The sequence below is a fragment of the Mytilus galloprovincialis genome, chromosome 4, assembly GCF_965363235.1.
Source record: "Mytilus galloprovincialis chromosome 4, xbMytGall1.hap1.1, whole genome shotgun sequence".
NCBI classification, from domain to species: domain Eukaryota; kingdom Metazoa; phylum Mollusca; class Bivalvia; order Mytilida; family Mytilidae; genus Mytilus; species Mytilus galloprovincialis.
The window spans coordinates 61,192,584-61,201,342 of record NC_134841.1 but is presented as its reverse complement, the minus strand read 5'-3'; the positions used below and the strand labels follow the sequence as shown (position 1 = coordinate 61,201,342).

The following is an 8,759-nucleotide window of genomic DNA, read 5'->3' as shown; positions in this document are numbered from 1 at the left end:
TTTCAATATGAACATACATTTAGTATGTTATGAACATTTATTTAAGTAAGGAGCCTGTAATTCAGTGGTTGTCGTTTGTTTATGTGTTACATAGCCAGAAATTAGTAGTGGTTTTGCTAATTTTAAAATATTCATAATATGTAAATGAGAATTGTACCACGTGATAGTACTTTGAACTGGACTGGCTTGATAGGCTTGATATCATTTTCTGTAAAAACCAAAGAAATTCATGGGACTGTTCACACCAATGTCACAGATTTTCAATATCTTTTCAATATTAAGCCCATATGATGCTCTGATAACAAAAATAACTTTCATTTTTGTTTTTGGGGTTTCTGTTGCCATGGTTACAGGTCCCATATATATAAGCCCAGGAACAGAGTAGCTAAATCTCAAAATGCATCATTTTTCAACTTTCATTATTTTTAACAAATATACATTTTTAGCCTTAATCATAGGTATACTGAACAAATAAAGGTCTGGAATAACACATTAAAGTAAACAGACATTGTCTTGAATCCATTCAAAACATTAAAACTTGTATCTGAAAAGTGCCGATTTTGCATTTTTTCAAACTGCTGAAAAAGGCATTTTTTAGTAAATTTCAAAATGATTTTTTTTTTTCCCAACGTCACATTTTATTGTTATACCTCCAAAATGATCTTCATATATCACTCTTTTACCAAGAAAAAAATTGGGTGTGTGTTTTTTTTTGTTAAGAAAAAAAAATTGTTCAAAATTTTCTGAAATTTGGCAAAACTTGAAATTGCATTGTGCAGATTAAAAGAAAGTAAGTGGTTATATTCGTCAATTTCAAAGTTTTTCTTATTTAACTTTGTAAAACCATACTGATTAGGAATTGTTTTGATACACAACTAATATTATTCAAAATAAATATCAATATCAGTAGCTATGGAAACACATTACAAAGAACATTGCAGTTGGCTTCAGACCACAATTAATTCCCTTTTTCCATGGTCTTTTAATAGAGTTCCAAAATTATCATATGGGGTTTTTCTTCCTAAGTATTCTGGCTACTGTTTTCTTTGAAATGCTTACTATTTAAGTGGTCCTATCAGTTGCATATATATATATATATATTTATATATATTGAAATAAGTAAAACATGTGAAAAAAAAATATTGTTTAAAGTGAAAGGAGTGATTTGGTCAAAATGAAAGTAAGGTAAAATTCACAATGGAAAATCCCTTATCAACTCGCAAAATCAAAATCTAAAACACGTCAAAAGAATGGATAACAGCTGTCATATTCCTGAGTTGGTACAGACATTTTCTTATGTAGATAATGGTGGATTAAACCTGGTTTTATAGCTAGCTTAACCACTCACTTGTATGACAGTTGGGTAAATTTCTAGAGGTTACAGGTAAAAGGTGCATCTTGAGATGCGACTATGACAAAAGAATTGGCATTAACAAAAGAGATCAACAGAAAACTTGAAATCAGTTTTATTTTGCAGCTAGATGTCACATAAGATTTATTCTCAGTTATGTCTGGAAGCATCTGAGAAACTTGATTATACAACATGGTCTGTGTCTTGAATGAAAGTATTTTTTTGTGGCGCTAAGATTCAGTCTTTTCCAATGAATCAACTATAGAACCAAATGAACCTTTTGGTAATACTTGAGGTTTCTGTTCCTGGTTATTAGAACTCAATTACATTGTCAGTGAATGAAGGACATCTTCTATATTTTGCGGAAAAACAGTTGTAATAATTTTCTTCGTTATTTCAAGTAATCTATTACAATAAACAGATTTGGAACTTTTAGAATACATATTCTAGGAACTCATTTCTTCTTCTGAAAAACACCTCATCCTTAAACTGCTAGTAAAAGTTCATTAACATGGTGAAATTCATTCATAATCTGGAAACTGCTGGGTTATTTCTAAAAAAAAGAAAGTATTTTATTTTACAAACTTAATCAAATATGAGGTATAAGCATTTTTTACTAGTTTAAATATTTTTTTCATAATGATTGATGCTTACACAAAATTCAAAAGATAGTTTTGTTTCTCTCATGTTTAACTTTTGGGTGCATTATTTATGCACTTTTTATACATCATTTATAGGACTATTATGGCATAACATTGTCTGTTTGTCTATCGGTCATCAACATGTCGGACATGAACTTAATAAACAGCTGTGCCATGAGCGCATGATACACCCTTCGTCTTGTGTGTAAGTTTTATGCAGTAATCATCAATATTTTCTGAGATACAGCGCAACATGTGGAAAAAAAACCTTTTATACCAAAAAACTCAATAACTCTAAAATATAAACATTTTGAATCATCACCAAAAAGTAGACAGATCTTTAGATTAATATAACTAAGAAGTGTGTAAAGTAAAGCAATTATCATAAATCGTTTTTGAGATACGGCTCAACATGTGAAAAAAAACCACACCCCTGTTTTAGTTACAAAGTCCTGTTACTCAAAACAATTTAATCTTATTTTCACCAAAAGGTATACAGATCATTTGACCATTATAAGAAACAACTATATTATGTTTCATGAAATTTGGATAAGTCCTCCTCAAGTTACGGTGGGACATGATTGAAGTCGGACAGACAGACAGAGGACATTTATATACCAAAATACGTCCCGGGCATATAAAAATGCTTTAACCAATTTGCATAGATGGAACAAAGCTTGATACAGCTCTGAATTTGGATTGTGATTAAACATTTGACAATTAAGCTATTTTGATTCAATATCCAAACTCTAAATAGATTCAGCATGTCAAAGAACCCCAAGATTTCAATTTTTGTTGAAATCAAACAAAATTAAATTTTGGAACTTGATGTGGACTAACTTGAAAACTGGGCTCATAATCAAAAATCTAAACACATGATTAGATTCAGCATATCAAAGAACCCCAAGATTTAAATATTTGTTAAAATCAAACTAAGTTTAATTTTGGACCCTTTGGAACTTAATGTAGACCAATTTGAAAACTGGGCCCATAATAAAAAATCTAAACACATGTTTAGATTCAGCATATCAAAGAACCCCAAGAATTCAATATTTGTTAAAATCCAACTAAGTTTAATTTTGGACCCTTTGGAACTTAATATAGACCAATTTGAAAATGGGACCCAAAATCAAAAATCTAAATACCCAGTTTGATTGAGCATATCAAAGAACCCCAGAATTCAATTTTTGATGAAATCAAACAAAGTTAAATTATGGAACCTTTAGACCTCAATATGGATAAATTTGATAACAGGGCCAAAAATCACAATACATGCTTAGATTCAGCATGTAAAAGAACCCCTTAAATTATTTTTTTTGTAAAAATCAAACTAAGTTTAATTTTGGACCCTTTGGACCTTAATGTAGACCTATTTGAAAACTGGACCCAAAATAAAAAATTGAAATACACAGTTAAATTGGGCTTATCAATGAACCTCAAAAATTAAATTTTTGATAAAATCAAGCTAAGATTAATTTTGGACCCTTGGGACCTTATTAATGTAGATCAATTTGAAAACAGGACCCATAAATAAAAATCTAAATAGACATTTAGATTTGACATATCAAAGAACCCTAATAATTCAATTTTTGATAAAATCAAACAAAGTTTAATTTTGGACCCTCAATGGACCAATTTGAAAATGGGATCCAAAATTCCAAAACTTAATACATGTTTAGATTCAGCACATTAATAAAGCCCCAAAATTCAAGAATAAAATCACATTAAAATGGGTCAAGAAATAAGCAATTCATACAAAGTAATAGAAAAGTATTGTTTCTGAGTCATGTTTCTCCCTATTGCATAGATATTTCTGATTAAAAGAAAAATTTGGCCCTAATTTTGGCCAATTGATGTTATAATTACTTGTAACCAACTAAAATTGGTATTAAGTATAGATTACCAAATGATTTTGACTGGAACTGGACAAAAAGATTGTTTATTAGATAAATTCTCCCCCCCCCCCTTTTGCCAAAAGAAGGGCGATCCTATATATAGCTAGTTTGTGGGGGTTGAGTAAAATGTTTAAACACAATTTCAAAATATTGATTGAGAAACTGTTGTTGTTGATTTACATGGCAAAACACTTCTCAATCTGTCTGTCTAAATAATACCTGTGATAAAAATTCCATGCTACTTTTAGAAGTGATGCTGTTTCATTCACTTAAATTCTTGCCTCAGCCTGTAACATCTGACACTCTGAAAAATAAAAAGGTTCCTGATGACTTCATGTTAAATTGCTATTTCCCCTGTTTAATTCTGAGGAATATGTCATATAAATCTGGTTTTGAAAAGTTTAAAAAAAAACAGAGGAATATTTGTAACTACAATAAAACTCAGTAATGGGCACATACAATATTGACTCTGAGCGATCATGGCTGACCTATACTGTTTGCTTCTATGTTCTTTGATCTCTAGTAGAGATATTTTTCATTGGCAATTATACAGCAACAAAATATTTTATTTTTGCAAATAGTTTCTAGGGATTCAATTCTATGCAATCACTTTATGATATACTGAGTGCCAATGAAAACGCAACACTTTTGTTTTTTGAAAAAAATCTTAAAATTTTTATTTTATTTATATTAGAACTTTATATAGTTGGTTGAAAATGACTTTTAAGACAATTGTCGACGATTTTACGGTTGAGTGATTTTTGGAACAAATGCGAAGTAAGGGTTATTTTGAACGGACATAAACCGAGATCACCGCTTTTCAACATACGCACCATTTTCACGATTTTGTCATTTAAAGCTTGGCTAATGTCATGAATTTTCCCGCCCTTATTGTTAAGAAACTGCAATAAACATCTGAGTAAATGCCAGGACTTTCTGACAACCAGCGACATGCAGTTTTGGGCATGATCCAATGAAGCCTTTCACAGCATACAATTACGAGAAGACTGAAGTTGTAGCGCCTACAATAACACCAATCATCCACAAATTCAACCAAAATGGATCATTTAATGATAAGTCACATCCCGGGGTACAAAACGCAAAGAAACGCTCAGCAAGACCGATACATTTGGTCTTTAACATATCCGATATCGACTCTGATGGCTGTCCAAAGGTCACGAGAGTTCAATGGTGGTCACGGTAGAACCTTTGGAGCAGTTTCAGTAAAGCACCATTTGCGCAGAAATTGTTAAAGAGCACCACAGTCTTTCCTTAGTGTTATCTAAACGGCCGTCTGGCGTAAACATTGAGTTCTGTAGACCAAAAATCATTCATTATGTATCAAATAACCGTCAGTGGTGGTTACATAGACATTTAGCACCCGCCTTGGCCAAAAGTCATGCTTTTCGTCGGATTTTAGTCCGATCGAGCAAATTTTGCATCAGATTTGACATGGTTTAGACGATGAAAACCACCACCAATATCATAAAGTCAGCTTGAGTTTTCTTTGCGGGACAAGTGGAGAAACATTCCTCGGGATAACATTAAACGTCCGGGATGATCAATTCCACGGCGTTGTCGAGATTGCGCTGCACCACGGGGTTGAAACATTTTTTGTTAGGACTGTGAGTTGATGATTCGACATAGGATGTTTCGTTTACCTATTGCGCCTGAAAGATGACAAGGAAACATTTTTGTTTGATATCGATCTATTGTTAAAATTGTTAATTTTCAAGAACAATTCATTTTGAAAGATTATTATTTCTAATATAAATTTTATTTTTGAAAAACAAAGTGTTGCGTTTTCATTGGCACTCAGTATATAACATTTGCTTTCTGTACACCTTTTCATTAACAGTTTGCATTGATAAAATTTCTTTAAATGAATAAAATTGAGAATGGAAGATTTATTACAATGATTACACAACCTTAGGAATAATGGATGTCAGCACTTCTGATTGTGACAAATTTTACCTTTGAACTGATGAGTTATGGAACTTTGTTAAATGGAAATTATCCCTTATGTTAGATGTCTTGGTACTTGTATTTTATAGTTGAATATTGGCTGTCTTATATTGTGTATATACTCTGTATGTACTGTATATTTATGTATTTCAAGTAGTGAGACTATAATAAAATATTGAATCTGAATCTGTCTTGATGTTAGATAGCATTGCTCAGCAATTGCATAAAATACAAAGTTAATTATTAAAGTTCATAGTATAAATAGAATTTTCTTAAATGGATTGTTCTGGGGAAATACAGGGATAAATTATTTGCCAAATTATTTTGGAAGAATAAAAAAATTGCTAAAGTGGGTTAATGTGGTCTGATAACATACATCTTCTGTTGTTTCCATCTTTTCTTGATATGTTGGCAGATTCCCTTTTCTTCTTGTTGATTTTATCTTTAAAATAAATTTTAATTAATACTAACAGGATCTAAATACTAACAGCATCTATAGTAAGCTGAAATAATTTCTTGTAATAAAAATTAAATAGCAAAATATAAATTTAAACAGCAATTAATTCCCTCCATATTCAATCACTGTATCTTACTAAATATATAAGGCATTAGCTTTTTAACAAAATATTTTCTATAGTGGAAGTAAATTTATATTTTTGATTATGTAAGAATTATAATGATTTACACAACAATTAAATTGATACAGCTTATTTAAATGGAGAATAAAAATAAAAATCATCAATATAAACAGCAAATAAGTTTTTTAATTTTTGTTAAAATGCTTATTTTTTCATAGACAAAAACATACAGTTATAGTATCATTTGTTAAATAAATTAGGTGCATTTGTGAAAAGGATAAGACTCTCCAATATAATTCTTTTTCTAGCCTGCCTGACTCAGCGAATGTAGCAATGAGTCTCTATCCTGGGAATGACATATATCATAATATTATTACTAAACACATGCTGAACCTTTTGTGAAGATACAAGGATTACTTTTAAACAATATATTATTATTACCTCATTTCCCCTTCAAGTACTGCATCATTGACATCTATTCTTATTTTCTTTAGAAACAAAGTACAACATGCTGGAAAAAATGATAGCAATTATTTATAAAACTACAGTAAAACATTGAAACAAGTTCTGTGTTAATCTATACATGAATTGCTGTTCAAGATTTATTAATATTGCATACCAATTATACCAATTATACATTTGTTTAAGTGAAAGGTACTTAACCATACATAGATGTTCAACAGAGTACTCATCTATTTTCTATCATTATACAATTTTTTCTAGAATATTTTTTTTTCAATTTAACTTTTTTGTGGAAGCTGGTTATTTACAGCTTCAAAACATTGTTAAAAGATACTCCTGAGTCCTTATTTAGGATGTTTTAAAAACCCTATCAAATCTCAGGGTGGGGGAGGAGGGATAGTGAATACACATCTAATCTTGGGTCAGGGGTGGGAAGGCGGATATTGAATGCAAATGGGGAGTGGGGAATGTAAATAGTCAATTTTAAAAATAGTATCAATGATTGTTTTACAGGTGACATAAAATATAGGGGCTTAATAGTGTTTATCAAACAAAGAATAATTATTGAATTAAAAAATAATTATGAACATTATGATTGGAGATAAATAAGCACACATAATTAAAATAATAATGGGATGCAAAAGTAAGAAGAGTAACTGTGGAAAACAAAATAATAAGGTACATGTAATAATACAATGTAGATTATTAATCACAGAATGAAGGACAAACATTAAAAAGAAATCAAATTATTACAGAAATCCAAATTTTAATTATAAAATCATTTTTCTTAGAATTGTACAGAATAAGTATTTGTTTTAAAAATATAGAAAATGTGTAAAAAGTAAATGATACATAACAAATTAAAGGACCCCAATTCTTACAATCATGAAAGAAGGTCAATTAAAAATCTGTTTTGAAACTAATTTAATACATAGAAAGTGCTCCTTTTTTCCCTTAAAAGACATGTTTGCATTGTCTTAGTAATTGGGAATGTTCAACAAATAATCAATAATGACTGATAATAATGAAAATTTAAAAATTACATAAACTAATCAAAACTTTAAAAGGGGGAACAGGGGGAGGTCATGTCAAGTTCTTTTTATTTCCAATACTCACATTCTGTCTAGTTAATAAGATGAATAAAATCCTTTCCTTTGGTCCACTGCTTGCTAGTTTAGGCTAGTTCTGTAAGGTAACGACTTGAGTCCAGAATCCTTGATGTGGTCAATATCTGGATGAAAACTTTTTGTTGGCATAACATGCGACGTGCATATTTTGAATTGTTTTTTTTTCTTCATTTAATTGAAAGGGCTGGTAAAATATACAATATTGATGTGAAGATCTAGAGCTACTGGTGGTTTTAGACCATTCTCAGACAAAATGGCAAATATTTGGAATGTACTGCCTGTGTTTCAACTGTTTCAGTGTTTTGCAAGAGGTTAAATGAGTTCATCACGATCCACAAACTTTGAAGAGAAACTGCACTCCATAGTATCTACCTTGATATATCTTATTTTTACCAACATTATGATGGTTTTATCAGTGTCTGCATTTCGTCTGCACTTTATGGATATAACGTACTAAATGGTGGCCCCGTTGCCGGCAATGCTATTTTTAGCAATTATCTCCTTAAAAGGCGTTTTCATTAAACTAATTACGGAAAATCTGTTGTTTTCTAATTGAAGCTCGATATCTATTTGTGATTTTACCGCACTCAAATATATATGGTCCCATGGCTTTTCTTGGTGAATTTTGGGGTTTTTCACGATACCTGACGATTTCGCAGAAAATTTTCCCTAATTTTGAGCAACATAAAAAAATTATTTTCGGCATTTCATACTATACATTTAAGGACAAATTTGTACTT

General features: G+C 30.6%; 1 long non-coding RNA gene across 1 annotated transcript; it reads right to left on the bottom strand.

Annotated features, from left to right (window-relative positions):
* Positions 1–1,448: 1,448 nt before the first annotated feature.
* On the bottom strand, positions 1,449–8,458 carry LOC143072616 (uncharacterized). Its single transcript, XR_012977256.1, has 5 exons — positions 8,009–8,458; positions 6,872–6,941; positions 6,229–6,294; positions 4,107–4,191; positions 1,449–1,904 (listed from the first exon to the last, which is right to left on the bottom strand). It is a non-coding gene; the product is annotated as an uncharacterized LOC143072616 (long non-coding RNA).
* Positions 8,459–8,759: the final 301 nt, after the last annotated feature.